Here is a 25,952-nt window from a genome sequence, read left to right as displayed (position 1 = left end):
AATGAACCACCATTGTTTCCTCTTCAAGTACCCAGAAGAAAAATCTGCACCTTCAAGAGGTTTGACCTCAATATAGACCATAATGTAAAAATGTGAGGATCTTGGAAACTTGTGCTTTTCCTGGACTGAGGCCCAGATTTTGTAATATATCTTGCCTGTTACTATTTTTCTTGCTTCTTCCAAAGTAGAAAAGAGTCTTTTGAAGAAACGTGTTTTCTAGACTCTTTGATACGCCAGAGTTGGGGTCTGTTTAAACACTTCAAGTTTGATATACACACATATAGTTGTAACATTTTCTGGATATGAGCCAATACGGTCTTTCTGGGTCCATTTCTTACTATCAATATGCTCTGAGACATTAGACAAGTGGCCTCTACCCTCAAATGTAGAGTATATGCTAGACCAGACAAATAATAGGAAGACAGACAACTTACTGTGCCTATTCATCTCTTCACCACAATTTTAATGACAATCACCTGAAAGAACTTATGACCATATTGAAATATTCTGCCCAAGGGACAAGAGGACTGCTAGGACACATTGGTAGTGTGTGACATCTGCTTGGAAAATGAACTCTTTTTTTCTCCCTTACTTCACACAAGGCAATCTGTCAACAGTTTGATCCAGTGACTATCTATGGGAGGAGTACTGTTTCACAGGCCATTTTGCTCTGCTGGACACAAATTCTTTTGCACACTGGCCCACTCTTCTGTTCCTGATGCTCTCCAGCTGAACCTGCAGCCTTTCCATAGCATCACCATGCGATGGTCTTCCATTAAGCCTACTGTAAGAAGTACACAGACTGTCACACACATCTCTCTGCTTAATCTTTTTGGTATCTAGAGAATATAAATACAAATGCTTCCCTGTATGCTATCTTGTACCAGTTGATTGGGGGCATCAGAGCAACTGAGAGACACAACCTAATTAATATTTTCCCTCCAGATACACTTCTAAATCCAGCTAGGAGGGAGCCAACCATACAACAATTCAAGTTTACTAGGGCCACTAAAATTAAATCCTGCTATATCTTATGCTGATTCCTTGTCAGCCACAAGAGAAAGTTTTCCCTACTTGAACAAGGCTAAGTCCCTCTAGCTTTTATGGCTGCAAAACGAAAGCAGTTCCTTCCCCACCTTCTAATGTTTGCTCAGGTGCAGTTCAGTTTCTACGTGAAATGATTCAGGAGAACCTGCCTCAGCCAGCCAGCTAACAGGAGTCACCAGCCAACTTGCACTGACAGCAAACAATGTCCTTATCCTGAAAGAGTCTGCTGCGTAAAAGGACACCGCGTATAAAACCATCTTTGTACTTGTGACTTACTGTACGTCCTTAGGTGATTCGCCTTTAAGGACGACTACATTTTTAATCAGTCAGCAAAGCGTGCTGCATGTAAAGTTCATGCTAGTTTGAGCAGCAGTGGACTGGTTTTTTCCCCTGGTGAACAACCCCCTCCCAGCCTGTGAGCTTTAGCTGGTGAGGTTATGCAGCCTGCCCATTAGGCCTGCTCTCAGTCACATGCCTGACTGCACTCTCAAGTCCCAGGGCCAAGAGTAAACTTTAAAGGAACACTGCCAATTAAATGTAAGCAGGAAACAAAGACTGTCTTTTTAATCAAAGCAAAAGGGAGCAGAAATGTTCTCATGATGCTGGTACCAATAATTATCAATTTGCATTTGGTAAAACAGCTTTTATTTGAATTTTAATATTAAAATCTGTCAGAAAAATGAAGCTATCTAAATATTGGAATTGATCATATTGTCCACTGGCCATTGGAAGGAAATTAAACACATTTTACTAGTGGTATAAAGTAAACCTAATTTCAGAAGACAGTAAAGATTTTCTGTTCCAAATATTTAATAGTCTTGCTTTGTGGATCTTAAGAGGGGAAAAAAAAACCAAAAAAACCAAAAAGCAAGCCTAGATGGCATGCATTACCTACAAGAGGCAAAGACAAAACACTGCAGAAGTTACCCTCAGTGAATTCCAGTAAACCCTTAATATCATATCATAGTCCAAATAGACTACAGCAAGGTGCAGAAGGCATATAAGGAATGACATAAAGAACGTTATAGAATGTACTTTGATCAGTTCTTGTACTCTCTCCCTTTTAAATATAATTGATTTAGTCCTCAGTTGAGATAAAATAATGTATCAGCTTCAGTGCTTAACTGTTCTGCTGAGCTGGGACCCTACCTACAATGAACCTGACTGCACAGACAGACTCCAAACAGGTCTCCTGGACTTAAAAAATGTTAACATTTTCTATTGCTTTATCTTGTTTTTCTTTTCAGCATTAAAAGCAAGCTTCTCTCTACTGCTCAAAGGGCTTTGATTCTAATCCTGTCATGCTATGAGACAGCTAAAAGGTATGACAGGGGAGATGGTCATCTGTTTGTTAGAGCCTGCCTAGAGCTTCTAGAGTAGGCTAGGCAGCATACCACAATGAAAAGCAAGAAGCATGTAAAAATTTGCAGGATGCCCAAAACAGACATGGGGTTGCCTGTTACACTGCATCAACAGATTTCTTGGAAACAGATCTCGTGGGAATGTATTGGATTCATTTCTCTTGGGGCCTTCTAACACCCTCCTGAAAGTCTCAGGTAAGTGCTGAACAAAAGGCAGAACAAAGCATTCTCCCTTAAAAAAACCCTTTGATCAGATGAACTTAAAAGAGAAGTGAGAATGTGACCATTCCAAAGGGATCCTGGTAATTTCTACCATGATTTCCATAACTCAATACCTTACAATTATGCATTTCAAAGTCACCTGAAAGAACCAATAAAGACAGATTGATTACTTTATTTGTATACATCGCTACAAGACATCATCACTCAATGCTGCCAAAGTCAAGTCCATGCCAGCCCTTGATCTAAAATTAGACTAAGGACAAGGAAGTGTTCTTTCCTCTACAATGATCACCTAATCCTGAATGAACCAGCAGAGGCTGAGAGTCTGCAAAGCAGTCTGTACTAATGGGTGATTACTGGTGAAAAGCCTCATGACCTCAAGAATAAGCTCCGGGGGACTTTCCTGAGAACATGTACAAATTTCAGCACCCAGTAAGGAAAGTGCCCGAAACATCCACTAGGGACAGGTGTTGAAATTTACTCAGAGAAGGAAACTAGGTAGGGAAGACAAATATCTAGTGCAGCAACTTGAAGTACTAAAAGTGGTTCTGGTTTCCCAGAAACTGTAATTGGCCATAACAAAAATAGAAAATATTCTGCACTGGCCTCTTTTCCCCACAGTTGCACTGCTAGGAAGAACAGAGCACTTACAGTCTCAGTCCCTGTGGTTCTTCCCAGCCTGAACAGTGTGGAAAATTTCAGCCCTGTATCTGGGTGGAGGTAGTGCCAATTAACTGAGGTCCTCATTTCTCAGAAGCATGCGTGCCATTTCACAGATACTGAGTGGAGGTCAAGGAAATGTCTTTTGGCTCTGACTTCTGCAGACAGTTTTAGGACTTCTTCACACCCATCTGATTGCACTTGGATTTGAGGACTTGCTTAGAGTCAAGAATCTCTATAATGCTATAATCAGGACCCAACATAAATATAGATGTGCAGAAAACTTCCGCCACAACTGCTCCCTCTGGGACCACCTGCAAGAACTTAAACTAAGCAAAGGATTGTCCCTATCTAACTCCAAAACTGCACAGCCTACCACCTTAAAATACAAGATGGGTTTGGATGTGTATGTAAGGACACAGATCTTGTTATTTTCTGTGCATACTTGGTGTGCACACAGTGTGCATAGAAGGGGATCCATGAGTGTGTGTGTGCACGTGGATAGATAAACAGATAATCTGGAATTATTTCAAAGCAAGCGAAACATTTTTCTTTCTTTCCAGTTGTTTCGCAACAGCTTGGCTTTGGGAGCTGGATGTATGAGTGACATACGTGCCTGTTATTACAGCTCCTGCCTTATGTCAATTTAAGCATCTTTCCTACACCTGGAGGAGTTCAGCAAACATCAGCTCACAGGTGTCACCCTCCATTGGCTGAAGGCTGGCTCCAGAGAGTCTAGCCAATATCTGCTTTGGCTATTAACAGCCTTGAAGAGGCCAAGCTCAGTGTGTGTGGGGAAGCAGGGGGAGGAGAAGGTGGAAGGAAAAGGAAAGGGGGCTACATGTATGTGCATTTGCTGCTGCTTTAACTTTCCATCCATTTAAAAGTTTAAATACTAGTCAAGCACTTAAAATAACATTAGGACACATTCCAGCTTTCTCTGCCAGTCAGAGGGAAAAAATGTTTGAAACCCTGCATCTCAGCACCCCAAGGGCTTTATGATTTGTTAGGTTTAGTAGTTCAGAGGATTAAAAAGGCAGAAATATTAGTAGAAAAAGAAAAGGAAAAAGTCAATGTATTCACTGAAGCAAATCTAATGGGTTGCTGGGCCAGGGAAGAAAAGGTTCTACTACCTGACTGAATCTTATTTATAATTCTTGCTCCACAATTCCACAATAAAAAAATAATTTTCTAGACATTTCCCCCCCTTTTTTTTGCTATGCTAGTCACATTTCCTAAATCCTTTATCAACGGCTGCTCTGCATATGAATGGGCTGTAATTGAACTGTCACATTCATGAAGGTCAGTAACCTTTCATTAGGAAGAATGTGTCTTTCTTGATAAATTGGAAAGTCCCTGAGGATTTGAAAGCTTTTTTTTTTATTATTATTTCATTCTTTCAAATATACCTTAAAAATCTAAAACAGATCTTTCTTTCTCTCTGTCTTTTCATAGCACTCTGACAAACCCCTAGTCTTTGTCTTTGTCATAGGCAGTTCCATGCAAAATATTCAATCACAAGCTTTCAGTGTGACCTTCTTAAAAGCAAAATGGGAAACAGAAGACCCCCACCCTCAACCTCTCACTATGAATTGCAGATAGCTGATCCTACTGCTTAAAAGACATAAAATAAATAAATAAATAAATAAATTTAAACCCTGATATTAGCTCTTTTGCCATGGTCTTGCTTCATTGTACTAATTTGAGTATCTCCTGACCTAAGTTAGACTGTATTGGTGCCAGTATATCTGCCTTTTTGCCTTTTTCAATCCCTGCCACAGGTTAGCTCCATACAAATCAGTCTTCCATATCTAAGGAAAGTAAGTTCTTCAGGGGAATGTTTTTGCACCTTGATCTGTGCCCTGGCACAGCAGGATCTTTAAAATAAACTTCATGGCTGCCAAAACCATAACTGCTGCCAGGAGATCAAATCCTCCTCCAGATTTTGATCAGAAAGCATGCAGCAGGATGCACAGAAATGTGTTGAGCTTCTCACCCTTGCCAGTGCAAAGATGCCTTCAAATGTCTTAAAAATACTACGGAGGATGCTGGTCACAGGGGCAGAAGCTACCTGTTCCTGTGAATCTTAAGACTAGGTCATGTTCTAGCTAGCTAAGCTTAGGGCCATCTTCAGTCAGTTGATAGGCTTGATGCCAAAGGGTCAGAAAAAAAGTCAGCTTGGTTACATAATCTGTCATTATCAAGATAGAAACTCTACTGAAAAAAAGGGGAGACTCAATAGATGGAAGCAGGCGTCTGGCCTTTTGTGTTAGGTAGTCAAATAGTTCAAGAAGTGACATGAATTTCAAGTTCTCCAGAGCTCTCAGAAGATCATCCTTTTATTGTCAGCACCAACAAAATTGTGAGTGAAGAGTCACCACTGTAAGATGGAGTACAGAGGGAAGAGGAACAAGGTATAATTGAAAATCACTTGGAGTCCTTTAAAGCTGCAGGCCACACTGAAAGCTTTTCAGATGGAAAGATGAAAGAAGCAAAACACCTCATGTGATTTTTGCAGACATGATTGAAGAACAAATACTTTCATAACTTAGGCTTAAATTATTTTTCTCAAGCCCTTTCTCAACTATTGGATTTCTGCTGAGTTTACACACCCAGCTTTGAATGTGAATCTTTTACTGCAGTGCCACAGCGTAGATCTTGTTTTACTAGTAAGGGAAGACTTAAAAAACCTCTCCCAGAACAAAAAAAGAAAGGTGCTACCTTAACATCTTCCTCTAACAGCAAGAGGAAATTTGAATTCAGATGGAGAGAGTCCTTCTTTAAAACTTCGTTGTCCTTCTATACATCAGTTCTGCCACGACTCTCTGGACACAGAGCTCATGGTGAAGTCTAGCCAGGTGTGCCCAGAGGCATAAATCAGCCTAGATTACCATCAGAATTCTCTCTGCCACTGGTGAAGTGCAGGTTTATCTGGTAACACTGTAAAGAAAAAGACCAGCCTTTATCAGTGGCTAAAGACATGTGGCAAATGCTACCTAAGAATCTAAAGCAACAGATAGGCCTTCATGGACCATCACACTTTCAGTGCCATGTGCAGGCTGCCCCATGTAAGAACTTGGAAACCTCTGCCACAGTGGCATCTCAGGTCAATAAGCAAAGCCTAATTCAGACTCCTCTCTTTTGTCAGCAGCAGTCACAATGCATTAGGTAGGCAGGACTGACATCACTGTGTCTGACTTGGGTACCAGGATGACTTTTCTCTCCATTAAATGCAGAGGAACCCAAGGTCTAGCAATTTGGCACAACAGGTGGTCAGAGTTGTTCACCAATCTCTTGACCTGACTTGCTGTCATTGCTCCATGTTTCGTAACAGCCAACAGGAATACAACAGCTCACAGTTTCTACCTCCCAGCAAGATCCTTGCTCTGTGGAATAAATAGGTGCATTCTTGTGTGGTGCTTTTCAACTGCACAACAGGACATGACTCTCCAGTGAGCCATTTCAGAGGCAAGATCTTGACTGCTTCACTAGGGAGAGACTAGTGAGCAAAGACGAAATGCAAAGCAATATTTTAATGTAAAACACAGTTTATGGACCAGTTTTCCCAAGAGTTTGGAGATTGTTGCTGTTTTAATGTCCTAGAATTTATGTGCCTGTGCCAGTGATCTGGAGAATGGTTTCAAACAAGTGCCCAAACATTCAGATACTTTCAGTTGCCAAAAAACCCCTAGGATTAACTGCCAGTCAAATCAACTCAAGTGGAAGACCATGATCTTGGGAAAGAAATCTCATCTAAATAAATATTTTTAAAGCTATTTTCTAGCATGCCTGGCTTAATATACCCCTGAAGCAACACTTCTGGTGGCATATTGTTATTTCTCTTCTCAGATAAAAGGCCAATAGCCAAGTGGATGAGAGGTAACTACTTACAAATCTCTGGAGATATTTTGTTTGGATTCATTCTCTTGTGTCCTCTGTCCAGTGTATCCACATTTCTCTCCTCGTTTGAAATTGAAGGTAGTTTTCTACATCTCAGCACTTGGATTCATGAATAGGTAAACCTTTTGGTATATCAAGGAATTTGGATTCCAAGATTTCAGTTCAGGACTGTCTCAAATGAAGCTCTGATAGCTGTATATGGAAAAAAACAACATAATGGAGCATCACCTCATTATATATATCCAGATCAAAACAACGAGGCTTCTCAAGCACTCCACACGATGTATAAAATAAAAGTGGTTAAAGAATTTGTTTAGAAGTGTGTTAAGCATTTTCCAGGCAGGCGGTGAATAAATCCACTTTGCCACTTCATGGCTTTACAAAGAAGCCCATCCATTAACACGGGAACCCTCTTGTTTGCATTTCTTAACAGCTGACATTTGTACCTTTCAAAGGAAAGTGAAGGGCATCTCATTGCCTCATTGTCTAAATCAGTGTGGAAATAATGGGGATGATAGGGAATTGGAGCTAATTTCCTTTGTCTCCTATTCAGCAGATAATGGTGGTATGTGCGGGATGCTAAAGGCCAGGCAGAGGAGGTGACCTGAAGATGACTTCATTCTTAGGAGGTTTATCAAAGGCTCCTGTCAGTCAAATGCATGCTGAGAGATTGGGGACTGGCCATCTGGTCCAAAGTTAATCAAAGAGGAAAAAGGAAAGTGAGGAGGTGAAAAATCCCCCTGTCAGCTTTGTGCAAGGTAGAGGGAGACTCAGACAGAAGAGGGAACTCCTGTGCTCCAGCAGCCCTGGACCCAGGCTGGATGGCCGTGCTGCACTCAGAGGAGTAAACACAGCCCAGTGGGGTGGAGGAGTGTGGGGGAAAGGGAAAGATAGCATTGCTTTGAATTTTCACTGGGATGATCCCACACCTCTATTAAGTGGCAAGCCTGAAGGTCACTGCTGCTGCTAGCCATGCAGAGCAGTGCAGAATTGTTTCACTTGTCCTCCAAAAAAAAAAAAAAAGAAAAAGGGGGAGTGACTAACTCTCAGTAGGGAACTGGTGTAATATAAACCACAGGGTTTTCTGTCAGGGAGCCAGACTTCTTTCCTCAGAGCTCTGTTTCTTGCAAGCAGGAACAAGATGTACAGCCATGCCACCTTCATGTCCTGCAGATACAACCTTACTCAGTTTCTCACCCTTTTACCCTCTCCAACCATTGGGGTCAAAACCAGGTGTCCTGCAAGCACAGGATGCTTATGAGAGTTTTGCATAATTGGCCCATAGCAGCTTTCCTCTCGTACTTTTTTACACTATGTGTGGTAAGCAAGACTGAAGACACCAACCAAAAGCCTGAAATACTGTTTGAATGTGTGTGTTATGTAAATATGAATTATTTCACCATTGATGCATTCTGTGTGACAGCCTCTCAGTCTGATTTCCATAACCAGCCCTGTTCAACTGCTCAAATCAGCTAAATAGAGATATATTTTAAAACTACAAAAGTCCAGATTGTGAATCCCTCCCTCACGCTGGCAAGTAGTCATGCTAATGAGTAGTCTCCTTGACTCCAGGGCAAAAATTCTTGCCAGCAAAGGTTTCACAATCCCAGCCCTAAACATTTATAAAATGATTAATCAATGTGAACTAACTTGAAGAAAAGAAAAAAAAAAAAGTGAGAGAGGAAATAGGGGGAGGTTTTTTGGAAAGGCTGCAAATTAAAGATGAGCACTAGATGTTTTTGTGGATTGAGCCAGAGCAAGAGATGAATGTGCTGCCCCTAGTACACACCCACACATGCTGCCCCCCAGGACAGAAACATGCTAAGAGCAGTGAGAAAAAGAACAAAAGATTTTGGCTTCTTCATATACCTGGGGGCAGGAATTGCTTTTCCATTAAATTTCCATTCTGCTTCCTCAGGTCGAGGTCCAGTCAGGCCCCTATAGAGAAGAACATATGGAAAACAGTGGCAGCAAGTTCTGCTCTACCTGCAGCTTTTCTGGGCTGAGTCTCCTCTAATGCCCTGTTTGGAAGCATCGTTTTCCATGGCCAAGCATTGTAAAACAGACATGAGAATAGTGAGAGTAGAAGCATGCAGGGCTTCAAAAACAAAACCAAATTGTCACAAAGCACCAAACCCTAAAGAACCTCTGAACAGAGGATTTCAGCCAAGAACCTACAACTCTGTCTGTATATACACAGATATAGAGTGCTTACTGCCCCCCTATTTTCAGTGAGGTCATACAGTAGCAACCAAAATAGTTTGAAACAGGCACAGACAAAAATGAGTGCAGGTGGGAGATTAGGAGGCCTTGGATTTTCTTTCTGGTAATGACTGATACGACCCTTATGCATGAGAATAAGTCAGTAAATTGAGAATCTCATGGACACCAAGCACACACTGTAATTTTACTTACCCTGACTTGTACTTGCTACCTACTGAACTTCCATACCTGAGCTGTGATGACATTAGATGGAAGGGAGTTAGCAGCAGTAGATTTTTTTTTTGTTTGTTTGTTTGTTTTTGTTTTTTTTTGTTTTGTTTCGGGTTTTACCTGCACAGATCTAGATCTGACAGAAATATGATTGAGAAAATGAACATTCCCAGCCCCTGGAAAGAAAATGCAGCCATGTGGATCTCAACATAAATACAAGCATTGGCACGTCTGAAATACTGTGCCTGATAAAATGAAAACTCACAAGGAACTTCAAAATAGCTCTGTTTCTGTCCTTGTGGCATAAAACCTGCAGACATGTAGAAATGGGCTGATAGAAGAGTCAGCAATGAAGTTTTTTGAGACAGAAATCTGCAGTCCTGTGGATGGATTAGGGCTTTTTATCAGACAGCAAGCCACTATCACACATTCATGATTCCCCTTGCCTTGTTCCTACTGGATCTCACAGAAGGAAAAAGCTTTACTTTTACCTGTGTCCTCAAGGAGTCCTAGTCAAAAACATTGGTTGGATACAAAGGCTTGAACACTCAGACTTCAGCATCTCCTCCTCCTCATGGGCTTGAAATAATATGACATGACAGGTTAGACAATGCCTTAAATCAAACAGCAGCTTCAGTTCCTATTCAGTGAGACTATTTCCAAAAGCAGGTAAAGAATTTATCTACAAAACTCTTAAACTGAAGATGAGTAACTACATCCCATTGAAGACAGTGAGAACACCCAGCTGTGGTCTTTTCCCCACACCCTCCATAACTCCCTTATTTCTAGCTAGAAATGCTGTAATTGCAAATATCACAGTATGAAATCTTTCCTGAAGAACCTTTTCAACTTTCTTCTCTGTTACACTGCATGGTCAAAAACGAGCATGCTGAACATACGCTTTAATGATTGCCACAGCAATAATTTACAGAGAACCAGTTTTCTTTCAAAACACTTCAGAATAGCAAGGAGTTTGGGGAGGGAAGTTATCGGGATGCTGGAAAGCACTAATACAATGTATTAGACAAACCCTGTGTGGATGTGATGGCAGGTTTGCTATCAAAGGCAAAAACCTTCAGGCATTTTACATCCCATAATCCCAATGAAAGCCTGTTTTTGCAGATACCCTGCAGTTCATGAATCACTGGCTGTAGCATACAAAATCCTCTATTTAGGTAATTACAGTACAATACACAAATCTGCACAGTGGCTGATGTTATAGAAAATATTCCAAGGCAGTCTCAAAACTACAACATAAAAAAAAAAAATCCAAACTAGAAAGAAGTGTCTTGCAGTAAGCATATCTTGAGAAGTAGGGGATGCTCTCATCTACTTATTTGAGGTATCTCCTGGGCACTGGAAAAGGTCTGGCAACACAGAAACCCAAGACGGGCATGGACAGTGAATGGCTCCTGTCTTCAGACATTTTCATTTTGTTTCTCCTTATGCGTCAGTGCACCCTCAAACTCCACATTTTTTACATAGTTGGATGGCCACATTATTTCCATGTTGGTTTTCAAACATCAAAAAACACAGAAAGATCACAAATCTCAAACCTGGCCTTGGCCCCAGTAACAGAACTGGCTTCCATTTTTTTTCAGCAGAATGGACCAAAAACTGGGTACTTACAATATCTTATGTATATATATTAGTATAATAAGATATCTAATTCTACCAGGCAGTATAAAGACTCACGTCTGTACTAAGTTTTGATTTATTTCCACACATGGCAGTTCAGCTTCTACATTCAGCAATAGGGGAGATATGCTTTCTTTCACGAAAAGCCCTTATTTTCCTAACTTTAGTTTCATCTACAGACCCCATATTTCACCAAAGCTTTTACCCTTCAGTCAGTGAATCAGAGTTGGATTGACAAATGGGCAGTATTTTGTCAAGTCACTTCCAAATTAGACTAGCAACCCTCAGTCATACCCACATAACCAGAGCAGCAAAGAAAAAGGATAAAAAAGGGCAGAACTGCATCATGATTTACAGAGCATGATGAATGTGTTCAATTCAGATTAATTACAAAATGTGTTAACTTCTTAGAATTTAAGATCTGGTGAAGGTCACAGCAGAAAAACAAAATATGAACTGGAAAAGTAGCATTACTTTTATTGTATTGTTTTCTTGACTTCCTGTTATAGAAGAAGTACACAGTTCTTCAGTGGAAAACATGATTTTAGAACTGTTGGTCACATTTCAGTAATCTCCTGTTAAAATATCTGGTTCTTCAGCAAAAAATTTATCTTGGTGCAAGGAATCTGCAGAACAATCAAAACTTAGTTTGCACAGAGAAAAATTACAATGGCTCACAAAAAAAAGTCAATCAACATTCTGGAAGTGTTTTATGAACAGGAAATCTTTCTCCAAAGTATTTCACTACACCACAATAAAACATTAAATGCTGGCAAATTTTATCTTGTTGAAGTTGGCACAGGGTCTTCACCAAAGAGTAAGTTTTGGTCAGGTTTAATTTACTTTACTTTCATATTCCCCCAGAAATCAATGGAACTGCTCCAGTACAGGTTAACAAGTTCCTGAGATAGTCAAAATTAACCGACCCACAGCAACCAAGGCAAACCTACCAACTATACAGTGAAAAAAGTGAGGAAAGCAGTTATCATCTCATGCAAAGGCTGTGTTAGGTTTGTGTAGCTCCCAGGGCTCTTATACTGGACATAAGGTTTTGTTTCAAGGAAGGCAGAGCCATGATGCACAAGGCTCTCCTGTGTTAGGTCTGCCTTTTGCTACACGCATCAGTCACAAAGAGTACAAGCGGTTTGAGTTAAAGACACAGTCAAGAGTTTGGCAGAAATTTGGACTGCTCTATATGTGGGGAGTTGGGATTCCTCCAGCTGCCATTCCCTAGGATGCATTTCACCCAGCCAACACCCAGCAGGAAATATTTAGGAGGTTGTAAGTCTTTACAGAAGAAAGAGGTCCAATAGAACAACAAAGACATGAGAAAAAGGTTTATCACAGTTTGTGTTCTAGATGCACTGATGAAATGCTGGCTTCATGCCTTTTGCTGTGTGTTTCTAGGAGTCCAGGTCTGATGAAGTCTAGCTTGCTTTTATATATATTTGACTTGCTATGTTGCCTAGCATCCCAGCAGTGAAGACTAGATTCAGTGTCACTGTGAGGAACAAATACAATGTACCCTGACATGGAAAAGTGCTTGGTTTACATAGCTACATAACTCAGAAGGCAGCCATTTAATAATAGGAATGGGTACCCCCATTCTTCTCATTTATTTGATTTATTTGTCAGAGGCAGGGACGCAGAAGCTTGAGACCATTTTTTGACATAGCTGATGTGCTGATTTTTCTCTGAAGAGGTTTTTTTGACTCAACAGAATACCAATATTTTTGAATCAGGGATCATATTGCTACAGCATGACAACTGACTCGTCTGCTACAATAAAGCTAGAGTTGTAGCACAGTACCAAACCGTTCCTTTTCATATGCATATAGGTTGTTCTATGACTTTAAATTATAGACCAAAGATCCAGCCTTATGCAAAAGGGTAGTTGTGGCTGTCATACAGATGGTTTGCTAGAAAAACCCTGACACCCAATTAAAGTAAACAAAGAGGTGGGACAGAAAGGGTGCGGCCTATTCAATCCTACAATTTGATGTCAGTTCAACAAACCCATTGCTGTCAAAATTGCAGGCAGGATAGCCACTATCTTCTTGTCCCAGCATTTAAACACAAAAACCCAGAAACAGAAACAAAAGTTTATAAAGCAGGTAAATTTAATGAGGCACATCCAAGGCCTAATATCTACCCTTTTCCTGTGTTGATGGTCAAACTATCAATGTGAATGAGCACTGAAATAAGTGTGTATCGTGATAGGGTAGATGAGATCATGACTAATGAATAGATTTAGACTAGACCTTCCAGAAAAAACACAGGTATTAATTTATGCCCCTTCTCTTGTACTCACCCTTAGCAGCTATCCTTCCAAAATCAAGAGGATGAAATAATAATCAGAAGAAAATAGTATTAAATAGAAAAATACCCCCCACACACAGCTCTACTAATCACTTGGAATAGTCTGTAAAGCCACCAACTAAAGCAGGGATCTTTGGTCTATTGAGGTGTATTATGTGACTTCAAGAAAATGAAATGAGAAGGTAAATATACAAAATGGGATTTAGCAAGGCACTGGGTAAAGAGGAACAAAACTGCTTCTTACGGTTGTCAGTAAAAAGCAGGGTGACACCCTTACAGAGTTAGAGGAGGTCAATAAATCACCATCCTTATCTTGCAAACAGAGCCTGTGACTTCAAAAATTAGCTCATTTATTCTGCACAATTAAATTTATTGAAGTGTGACAGAAAAAGTTTAGCAGCCGCTGATGCAGAAAGGCAGCAACAACAGAGGCAGGCAACTGACTGAATGACACAATTAGTTGATTTTCATTTTATTTATCAATATAATTATTGAATTGTATTTATCCTATTTCACAGATTTTTACCATTATAAGAGCCTGAACCTCAAGGGAAAGAATTAGTTCAAATTTTCAGTCTAACTTAATGTGATTATAGAGCTGCTAATAAAAGGAGAGTTCTATGAAGTGCTACACAATCTTATATTCAATGTCACCCCACCATCAGGCTCTGAAATCCAGAAACCTTTCACATAAAAGCAGAAAATTGAATATGAATTGTGAATTCACTGCAAACAAACCTATGTTTGCAGGATTCCACCTTGGTGCTGCCTCAGAGGATGCAAGATTCCTTTCGAGTTTCTTTCTTAAATAAACCCCACTAACCAAACCAACCAAAAAAAAAAATACTCCCACTTTGTTCCTATCTCTACTTCAAACTTTAGCAAATTGACTTGGAAGTGTTGTGAAAACAGTGCAGGAATATTGGAGGAGTAATTCAGAACAGAGTATGATTCTTACATAAAATTACAACATTGATCATTTTGTTAGACACTGAAAAAATGTAACTCCAAAAGTTCCGAGAAGTTTTAAACAACAAACAAACAAAAAACAAAAAATGCAACACAAAACTAAAAAACCCCATAAAAAACTAAATAAACCCTATTGACAAATGAGGAAGGAGTCTGTTAGTTACTTTTCTTCTTTTCCAGACCAGTTCAGAAGCATCTAAACTACTCTAATTTACTCTAGTTCACTTCTTAGCATTTTTTTTTTTTTTTGGTCCTTTAAGATGTCTGCTTTGGTTTTGAACTTTTAAGTGACATAATGAGAAATGCTGGACCTGACTTACACATGTATTCCACCCTTTGCCTTCTAGAAACATGAGGAAGCAAGCATATGTTCAGGAATTAGCTATATAACCATTTGTGCCCTTTCTCACAGGCTCAGGAAATGAGACCACATGCTTTTGCAAGTATCTAGCTTTTCCAGTGCTTGGAAAGACTATTTCCATTGCAACTAGCTTATTCAGTTCTACCTCTACTCCCATTCCATAAAAATTAATTTTTTTGCTCTGAGAAGAAGACATAGACACCATTTTTCTAAATGTTGGTCAAAGTATCATGGAGTATTGCCTAAAGCGTTCAAAAATGAAGAGGGTCCAACAAAATTCTAGAGCCATAAGGCATAAGAACAAATATTCTTACTTACAATTAAAAGGTGACTTTGTGTGATGAGATCCTTCAGAATTCCCACCATCTTGATGAACATATACCCCCAGTACTGGGGTCTTGATTTCCAGGTAGGCTCAGATTAGATTTTGGGAATCTAGTATAGTGGATTTTTCAGGAATGGGCAAGAAGGAAGGTTTATGTCTGGAAGACATATAAAATATTAGAACTGATAGACTGCATCTCACTGGGACTATTTGAGTTAAATTTGACAAGTATTATCTACAGAAAAAGGGATCAAAAGAAAGAAAACTATCTATTGCACATTTTCTTTTGTGTGTTTCTTTTGGGTAAAGCCTGGAAAGTTGCCTCTCCATCTATGGAGAATTACATTCCCTGCTGGGACTTGAAGTTGATGAAAACCATTCTATAGCAGCACTATGCAGTGATCTGCCCACCTCCAGAGATGCAGAAGCAGAGGGTGGCCCTGTTTCCAAAGAGCCTTCACCTCAGCATCAGAAAGGATATAGCAAAGGTACAGATGGGAACAAAAAGAGCTCATAGAATGAAAGATAATTGTCATTGTTTAATTGTCTGGAGTTGTTTCCACTTCAGTCAAAAGAAGCTGAAATTTCATTGTTTCTGCTTGTATTCAGGTGTCAGTGGAGGAGAAGAGCACACCTTCAGGTATTAATTTCTTACGAACTCTGCAGCATTCAGCAAGACTCTAATCATATTTTTCTAGGATATAAATTAAAACCCTTAATTTCTCAAAGCAGTGTAAACCATAAGAACTAGTTCAAACACAGTAACCAATCAACTGATAACATAAATCAGTTTTCCCTTAAAAGGAAAGTCCTTGCCTTCTAGCCTGGTTTCATTCAATGAAGTCAATATTAGGACTACAGCAAGCCATGTATAGTCCCTTCTGGTTCCTACAAAGCTGCTTCTTCCCACCCCAGAGACAAATGATTGTTAGTCTACTTTTTTGCTTACCTCTGTTATCTCCAACCTGCTCACCAGTCTGGAGGCCTCTCTTACTGAGTGGTTGCTCCTCCCTGTCTGCCTTACTCTACCTCCTCCTTGGAACTACTGCATGGATATAAAGGGTAGAAGGACCCATCTTACCCTCACAAAGGCTGTAGTTGAGCCAACTATGTCTTTTTAAAAATAAATCTAACCTATAAAATAGGAACAAAAAAGACTGATATTGCCCACTGGACCTTGGCATTATCTTCATTTTTGACTTGAGAAACAGAAACAGAGAAAGGGAGATATCCAAAATAATAAAGGTTACCGGGATACCTCTGCCTTCCCAAGGACCTTGCCTGACTCTCCATCCCTACTTTGGTGGTTTGCAACACATGCCATAAAAACTTAGTTAATTTTGAAGTCTTTCATGTGCTGGAAATTCTAGCAGAGCTTACATACTCATCACTCAAAAGGATAAATTCGCGTGCATTTATATACGCTCTGTAGAGCATTGGGCTTGGTCCATCTGCTGTACAAGATTCTGTGTCTTTAAATGTTACAGGCCTAGAGGATGCTTTTCTCCACTTCCATAATCAACACTGCTTTATTTTTCTGTCTATTTTCTAAAGTAAAAACTTAACCAGGGTGGGTTTGTTAATTGATGAATTTACTTTTTGACTGACTTCACAAGCTTCCCAGATTAACCCTGTTGGACTGCTGTACAACATTAGACCTCTGAGCTGACTTTTAATTCCAAATCATTGTTTTGTAAATAATTATTTACCCATGAACAGGCCACAGAGGCCCCAATAGCAATATTTTCCTCCCCCTTCCATATGCAGATCATTACTCAAAAGGGCAATGTGCCTCAGGTTTCCAGACTACTCACCAATTCATCTTTTCTTTAAGCCAATTTACGCTTAAGAATTAATGCGCAGCACCAAAGCTGGAAGAAGCCTTTCCAGCTTTTCAGAGAGAGAAATTAACTGAATATAATCAGTAAGAATAAAATGCAGAGGAACTCAGAGTGTGGGAAGTTCCTGAGACCCTCCTAAGCTTTTTGATTAACAGGGGTCAAGGCAACTGGAAAGAACAGCAGTACTGCAAAGCACAAGGGCAGTACCCTGGCATTTCACCTTTACATATCAGTGTTCTTAACCAAAAGTGAAGATATACCAGTTGGTATGAAACATCCAGAACTCCAGCACCCCAGGAGCCTGTTAACAGGGATTATTACAGGCCTGTAACCAGATGAGCTGGAGGAAAGAAAGGATCACAGAGGTGAGCCCAGAGCATGGAGGAGCACATTTGAAGAGGCAGGAGTTGCACAACATTTCAGGAAGAAGGAATCCGCTCTCCATATAGCTTCTCCTGGATCAAACTACACCTCCACTTGGATCTGTCCTGAGTTCTCACACAAAGCAAGATTCCTTTACAAGAAAGCTCAAAAGCTGGCTCAGCTCTGTCAGCTCCATCTTTCCCAGCAGTGTTCTACCCACCACTTCCTTTGCAGCTTCCCTGAAACTATAAATAGCTCTGCACAACAGATCTGACCTTCACCTAGGTTGAGCTGAGTTAGTCAAGCATCTGGTTACTGCTACTTCAAAGCTACCCAGACATGACAGTGGGATGTACATCAGTTGCAAGGGACAACAGTCAGAGGCAACAGGACTGAGAGTGAGCTGAGTATGCAGAGGAGGCTGTGCTCAGACCTTGTACCACTGTCTAAACAAAGTTTGATGATAAATAAGAAATTTTAAAGAGATACAGCCTGAAACAGCCAACCTATAACGACAGATGGTTACGTCTAGAGGTCAGATCCTAAAGGGAACAGGGAATAAAACTCAGAAAATAAAAAAAGCCAAGGTGGGAAGTGGCATTTTTTCCTGTGTCTAATTGCAAACAAGATAAATCGATACAGATCAAAGTGTTCTCTTTCCCCAACTCCGAGTCTTTGAGCTGCAGGAAACTCATGATTCTGATGTTGAACAAAAAAATGTTTTGAAAGGAGTGATGCAACTGAGAAAAGTAGGCCAATATACAAGACTTTGGAAGAAGAAATGCTTTATTTAATACCCATTACTTGCCTTTATACCATTGAGATTGCAGAACACTGGGCCTCCTCTCTACACCTCAGTAACAATAAGTGCTCAGCAGAGCACCACATTGCTAAGCAAGGAGGTTGTCAAGAAGACAGAGCCAGGCTCTGTACAATGGCACATGGTAGGAAGACAATGCATAAATTCAAACAAGACAAGTTGACTGGTTATAAGGAATGTGTTGGGTTTTTTTTCCCCTTGAGGACAATCAAGCTTGCATCCTCCTTGGAGGTTTTCAAGGTCCACCTAGATAAAGACCTGAGCAACCTGGTCTCATCTGATGGCAATTCCTGCTTAGAGCAGGACATTGGAGCCTCCTGAGGTGCTTTCCAACCCAAATTATCCTTTGATTCTTCCTACAATAAAATTGGTTGCCTACTACACGTGTATCTGATGTATACTGATTCTGTATGACAAAAGAAAATACTCTACATTTGGTAGCAAGGACTCCCTCTTGGTATTTGAGTATTTGGTTTCTGCTCCCTTTTGTAGTGGCCAGCTAAGTAGCACTACATTAATTATATTACATTACAATTAAGATTAATCTCAGATGTGTAATACCTCTGTATTAACACCCATTTTTTACTTCAATGTGTCAACAACAAGTAGCTTCCAGCACAGAAAGGTCTGCCTGCTGTACACTGCCATGTACACACTACACACAATGTGCTGTTTTGCTAGACCCATAAGAAGAAAATCTGCATGCACATGGGATATTAAGCCTCATGTCCTGTGGTTGGAGCTGTTCAAATATCCAAGGATCCATCAGATTTTTCCAGCTCAGCGCCATCTTCCCTTGCATTTCTGGAGGATGAGACCATAAGGAAATGCCATTCCTTTTACAACTAAATCGTGCTATTGCTCCAACTATTTCTCAGATATTGGTACTGTTTGTTCTCCTAGCAGCAATTTTAAGGAACTCAAACAGTCACACATTGCTCAGAGAAAATACAGAAGAAAAACAAGCTGAAATTTTGGTGGAGTCCTTAATTATGAACACAGAAGGTGAAGCACATTTTTTTCTTTAAGTCCAGAACATCCAGCCTGTACAACACAGCAAGAATTTCTAACCCTTCTCAAATAATGTCATTGATGCCAGATATTTAGTGCATCGATTTCAGCAGTGAATGTCAAATCTCTCTTAAATATTTGCATGCTTCTAAGCGCCCAAACTGACAAGCTTTAATTTAAGCAGAAATAAGTGAAATCTGCCACAGCACATGTTGGTTAAGATGTTTAAATGATACAGGCCACAATGAGAAAGACACAGAGCACATGCAATCCTCATTAGAATCAGTGTGTCAGGGGCTCTTCTCATTAGAGTTACTTAAACAATAAATTAATTAAAAACTCCTCAAAAAGCCCAAACCTAAAACTATTCAAGATGTGTGGGAAAAATGCCACACTCTTGCAATCTGCTCTTTATGGAAAAAATGGTAGTCATCTCTTTTCAGCTTTATTCTCATTTTTATTTCTCTTTTTCCTAAAAAACCCACATGGAGTACATAATATATAACTAAGCAAATGAGGCAATAGAAAGTGCAAGGATATTAACTCCTTCATTGCACCTCTGAGCAAGCTCATGCCATTAGACCCCAGGAGTGTAGCTACTGGCATACTTAACTGGGGGTGTCATCAAGTTGCTAAAAGGATTCCTCAGCCTGTCTGGCATCATCTATGCAACTTCTCTTCCCACACCAAAGCCTTTTGAACCTGTTGGCTCATTTCAAGTCAATGTGCTTGAGGAGTAAGAAGTGATAGATGAATTTCCACAAATAATGTGAAAGTAAGGTGTCAGTACAGGAAATAATTGTAGTGCTTTTAACAAAAGAGACCTCTAAGGAAAGCTCTTTTGTCTTACGTATTAGTCACCATAGAGTCCCCAGAGGCAAGCCCTTTGAGGAATTTCTCAACTACAACCAAACCCTGGAATAGAGCTCACACCTTCTTAGACACAGGATAATTCAGTCACAAGATCCAAAGCCATAAAAAATAAGGTCGCACATGTATCTCTCTATCAGACCCTGATTCTAAAACTGCATCTGGATAGGGCTAATTGGTTATCTCCACTTGGCAGCTCAAGTTCACAAATGACAAAGGACTGGATCTAAGCTTACAGTTAGGGGTCCACAGTGACACTTAGATCGAGTGGAGGGGCCTGGCAGCAAGAAAATGATTTGTCTCTTGCATAACTGCAGAGTCCTACTCCAGAGCACTGACCGAGGCAACTTCAACTTTGCTCAACATGTCTAGAAACACAACTGTCTCTTGACTACATTGGGCTAAACGTCACAGTCTTTTTACCCCAGAAGCTATTTCGGATTTATGAACTAGGTCCTCTAGTGCTGATGTTCACTTAGCTGCTGGAGAGGACATACTCCTGTTGTATCTGTCCTGTTGCACATCCAGCAGTGCAGTTCCTAGGGCTGAGTGAGTGTGCACAGGTGGGACCCTCCTTTTTGGATCTTGTCACTTTCTGCCCAAGGCAGTTTTCAGAAATGCTATCTTGATCTGAAGTTGGAAGAACATGAATGGGCAAGTGATGATAATGATTAACTACAGATGCTTTGTTAATGCTTGGGATGATGAGCCAATAAATTCCCATCCAAAGACAAGTGTGTAAGAAAATGGAACCTATCTGGAACATGCTAATCTCTCTCCACCAACTGAACAGGCAGCTTAGACCATTAAATCTCTATCTATTATACAGGTACCTTCACAGTCTGTCATTCAGACTCCCAAATATCCCATATGCTTCTGAAATCCTTTGAACTTGAGTTTTATTTTTAATACACAACCTAGACAACTTGCCAGATTCAGTTGGAATACCTTTCAGACTCTATAAATAATGTTCACATCTCTATACATTTACGGCAGAATTTCGAGTCTCACTTTTCAGAGAGAATCCTTTTAGTAGAAAGCTTTTTAGATAATAGGATCTTTTCTGTATAATGCATTCACAAATCTCCTTCACTGATGGGGGTGTAGTTCAAAGATCATTTCAACACTGATGATTAGTTTCTTAATTAAATTATTGTGTTTGAAAAGGGATAAATAAATACTGCTCACGGTTTAAAGGGAAGCAGAAGTGGGTCACCGAACTTGAAAAGGCTGCCCAATGAAATAACAAGGACTAAACATTGCATTTTTCTTTGTGGAGAGTGCTTCAGCAAATGGATAGTGTGATCTATCTTCCTCCCAAGAGGTGGACTCAAAACCCAGCTTTCATGAAAGAGGTCAATCAAGGGTGTTTTGTAAGGTGGAGAATGAGATTTACAGGAACATAACCAGTTGGCCAGTTCAACAATACACACTACACATGTCCTAAATTAGGAGAGCATGAAGCGGGTGGATACATTACACTGTTTCCCGGGAAGCATATTGTGTGAGTTATTCTAGTTCTTTGAGATGCAGCACCACATCTCCCAGGAATCTGTAAATCATAATCAGGTGATATTTGTCAGCTGTCATAACCACGGACAGTCAGAGCTGGTTATAACTTTTATCAGACATTTTCTGTTTCTGTTTTTAAAGTTTTCTTTTCCAGGAAGCTGCAAAACAACCCCAAAACCAACAAGTAAAGTAGGATGGAACAAAACAAAATTCCCGAGATAAGAGACATGCTGATAAAATGTCTTTGACATTTATCTGGGAGCATTACTGAGTTAAATATCAATCTTTTACCAGATTAATGTATGCCTGCTCTCTCTCTCTCTCTCTCTCTCTATTCACATATGTAGCTCCTGTCAGTGCAGTATTGGAACACCCGTGAAACATCAGTGAACTTGCTCTCACAGAGTCCCTTTGAGGCAACAAAACACAGAGGTTAACAGACTTGTCTGAGGTCAGACAGGAAATATGTGGCAGACAAAGGGCCCCAAAAGGCTTCTCACAACCACAGCAGAAATACCTATGTTATAGGGTTCCCCATGTATCTGGTACATAACAGGTTATTACTGAGTGCCTCTGTGGCCACTGGGGAGAGAACAAGAGTTACAACTAATACAAGTATGTTGGACATCAGGGAAATCTAACTGCAGAGAAATCAGGTGCTGGGACAGGGTATTCACAGCAACGCTGTGGCATGTCCTCCATACAGTTTTTTTAAACAAAGGGCTAATAAATATTTCTCAGGAACTGGTCTTTTGAAAGAGTGAACTGGCCTGTTGTGTTCTAGGCTGCAGACATGCCAGCCTAGGATATTACCTAGTCTGTTACACTGCCTTTAGCTCTGCAATAGATATCAGAACTTGAGTGGTAGACAAGTAACAGTGACATTTATCATGACCGCAGTAACATAGAGATGGTTCTAACGCTGTTGTATCAGAAGATATACTATATATATATATCAGAAGATACACAATAATATACCTCAGCTAGTGATTAAAACAAATCAAGTGGCTACAAAGGACTGGGAACAGGCTCTCTCAGCAACAATAAGTGGAGCGTGAGGGACCATCTCCATAAAAAGAGATCAGGGCTTTGGCATGGACGATGGGCAGTACGTAAGGTGTGCCAAAAATTAAAGCAACTTGCAGGAATTCTTTCAGCAGCTAATCAGTCAAGGGCCCAACAAGTAGAAATGAAATATGAAATGGTAAATGAAACTGCCACATCTGAGATGAGATGAGATCTCTTATGGGTCCAGTCCAACTCCTTGTTTAAGTAAACAGAGTACTTCCATCTGATTCCGGAGCTACAAAGTGACCTAAACTTTGTGTTTTATAAAATAAAATCAGATTCCTGGGAATGCCAAGAAGTTTAGCACCCTTCATGGTATCTCTTGTTACACCATATTTATGTGGGATTTCTGAACATTTGGAAACCTGGACACCCAAAGCCATGGACAGACAGTAATTGCACACATGCAATCAGGAAGATGCAGCTGCAGTGTACACAACTGAATGTATGTGCACTCAGCAACTCACAATGCATGAGCTCTTACACAGGTATCACAGTTCTGAGCTGGGCCTTACAGTAAAAAGGGCATAATTTTGCCTCTGCCCTGTTTATAGAGATAAAACAATAGCAATGAAAGAGTGAAAAAAAAAAAAAAAAAAAGAATCAACACCCTGGAACAGCAGAAATTGGAAAAAAAAAACAAAACCCAAAACAACCCACCAAAACCAACCCACCACCACCACCCCCACAAATAACAAAAACCCAACGAATCAAAACCAAACAAAAAATAACCCCCCAAAATGCCAAACATACCTGCATAGCTATGTAGCAAAAATGATCTTGAGGATCTAGTAACAAATTGAGCCCAGTGTAAAACTAGGTTTTATATTTAAGGGGAAAATATATGTCACATCATGGATGGGTATGTGAGTTCCTTGTGGATGTAGCAAACTTCACCATATGCTGCAGGTCAAAACCCAAAACAAACAACAACAACAAAACAAAAACACACACACAAAAACCCCAAACCAACCAAACAAAAAAACCCCAAACCATATGCATATGTAGCAACACAGATATCTATCTCTTTCTGCCATTTCTAACAGCGTGCAGAGCTGGAATTCATAGCAGGATTTGGCACTGAGGAACCAACAGGTGCATGTGAATGTGGCCCAGCAGAGATGGATACATTTGTTCCTTTACTTCTGCTGCATCAGGGGTGGAATATACAGTTCATTTCTTCTCTTTTGGGTAAGGAGAAGGCTTAGGGGAAGGCTCAAGCCACTAAGCCCTAGCAGCATACTACCTGACAGAGCATTCCTGACCCAAGCCATAATAATCCTCTGGGTAGCCAAACAGCAGGTATGTACCTAAGAGTTTCCACAGCCCAGCTCACCACACTACAGGATCACAACTGTGTTAGCATCATATTCACTATTCTGTAGGAAGAAATCTAAGAATGGAAAAGTTTTTCAGAACTGCAGGCTTCACTTTTTTGTTCATGGGAACGAGTGTTTATCTGTGGTAGTGGTATGCTGCATTTATCTGAAGATTGCATTCAGCTGTTCCCTTTCCAAACCTTTTAATACAAGTGCTGGGAGATGATCACGAGCCTGTCAAGGATAAAATGAATACAGGAGAACCTTGGAAAGACATCAAGCAGAGGAACCAGGATCACAGTAAAGAGATATCCAATCTCGATAAAGATCCAAACTTACCTAGGGCCTGGGGTTTAGTTGGCCCCTTTCTGTCCACAGTGCTGATGCTTACAAAACTCTAGATTTTTAGACAAGAAACTTCTGTGACATTAGCCAATGAGGAATTCATTCTGGTTTTGGTAATGCTGGGAAAATCAGCCTTTTGGGCATGGAGTTATTATTTTTGCCTCTGGGAAGCAAAGAAAGTAAAAATAGATCAACTACAGCTTGAGACAAGGATTTACACAGCCTATGTAAATGAAAATTTTGGCCAGACTTCTTTTATTTCTCACTGTTTCATCTCCATACTATCTTTTTAACTTTACATTAAAGATGGTTCTTATCACAGAAATTGGACTCCAAGCCAAGGCTAGATGTGGAAGATCCTCCACCTGGGTCAGCCCTTTTTAACCCTATGCCTTCCCTTTAGTGTGCTGAAGCCCTGGTTCAGAGCCAGCCACAGCTTCCAGGCTGCCTTCTTTAAAATAATAAAAATAAAATAATTAAATCTCTTTCTAAATTTGCTGCCCATAAAGCATTCATTAGCTTCTGTTTAGCCTGGATGCCTGAAGGTCATCCCACAGTTACTTCAACAGAACCTGTCCTACTGCTCCAGAAACCTGTTGCTTCAGATTCTTGGTACTCAAGACTAGAGTTAAGCATCAGAGTGCTGAAAGGGCCACACAGCTGTTCTCTGCTCACATGGCAAGTGCTAAAGGGGAGTCTACCAGCATCTCTGTCCCTACCTTGATATACCTCCAGACATTGAAACTAGTTGCAGATCTACCCTTTGCTCCCATCATAAGATCCAACTCAAAATCTCCACGCCCTGGAATCCCCTTCCTGTTTTAACAAAAACAATTTCATAATCTGGTAGCTTAGAAACTCCCAGGGCTCAATAGAAATTACTTGAAGTCCCAGTGGAAAATGGGTTCTTCTGTTTCAACAACATACAGCTTGTTTAGAGAGCAAGCAATTCAGAGGAGACTGAACCTTTGTTCCTGCCAAGCCTGGGCTTTACACTACAGTGACTGAGAGCAAGATTATTTTTTTTCCCACAGTGGTGGAATTGGGATATCATGCATGCAGGTATCTTTCCCTGTGTTTTAAAAGATGGCTGTTAAAGGATGTCCCCCACACTTAAGGAAGCTGCGAGAGGCCCTCTGTGTAGTCACCTGCTGTGGAAAACTCCAATCAGGTCTTGTATCTACCTCCAGCAATCTCTTGGTTCATATACCCCTGTTGGCCTTTAAAACACAAAATAAAGCTCTCCTAGTAGGGTTATGTAAAGGAGAACCTCAATAAAACATTAAACAGGAAAAATATTTCTTCTCCACATTCAATTAGCACCTGGCAGTCTCCCCACTAGCTTCAAACATCCTAACATGGTCTGAGTGAGAGACCTCTTCAGCTTGCTGGAGGCTTATGCTAAACACTGACTGAGCCTCAGCCCCCCACAGCCACCGATACTTTTAAACACCATGCTGACGTGCTAACTGCAGGAAAAGGAGGGTTTATTACTTGTCATCCTCAGTCCAGCAAACACCATCCTTGTTAAACACACGACTCCAACTCACACAATGTCTAAGGTCTTC

General features: G+C 40.4%; 2 long non-coding RNA genes across 3 annotated transcripts in view; both read right to left on the bottom strand.

Annotated features, from left to right (window-relative positions):
* The window catches only part of LOC139792656 (uncharacterized), a 52,675-nt gene extending 42,394 nt beyond the window's left edge, over positions 1-10,281 (bottom strand). Inside the window, exons 1-3 of one of the 2 annotated variants that reach the window (XR_011724332.1) lie at positions 10,115-10,281; positions 9,060-9,128; positions 7,182-7,382 (exon numbers count right to left, since the gene is read on the bottom strand). This is a non-coding gene — a long non-coding RNA (uncharacterized lncRNA). The remainder of the gene's footprint in view (positions 1-7,181; positions 7,383-9,059; positions 9,129-10,114) is intronic. The other variant, XR_011724333.1, reaches the window with a different exon arrangement.
* Positions 10,282-11,677: 1,396 nt separating this feature from the next.
* LOC139793717 (uncharacterized) overlaps positions 11,678-25,952 on the bottom strand; it is a 32,771-nt gene continuing 18,496 nt past the window's right edge. The window contains exons 3-4 of the long non-coding RNA XR_011724743.1: positions 15,225-15,392; positions 11,678-11,887 (exon numbers count right to left, since the gene is read on the bottom strand). This is a non-coding gene — a long non-coding RNA (uncharacterized lncRNA). The remainder of the gene's footprint in view (positions 11,888-15,224; positions 15,393-25,952) is intronic.

The sequence above is a fragment of the Heliangelus exortis genome, chromosome 2 (genome assembly GCF_036169615.1).
Source record: "Heliangelus exortis chromosome 2, bHelExo1.hap1, whole genome shotgun sequence".
In the NCBI taxonomy this organism is placed as follows: Eukaryota; Metazoa; Chordata; class Aves; order Apodiformes; family Trochilidae; genus Heliangelus; species Heliangelus exortis.
This window is presented reverse-complemented; position numbering and strand designations above follow the sequence as displayed.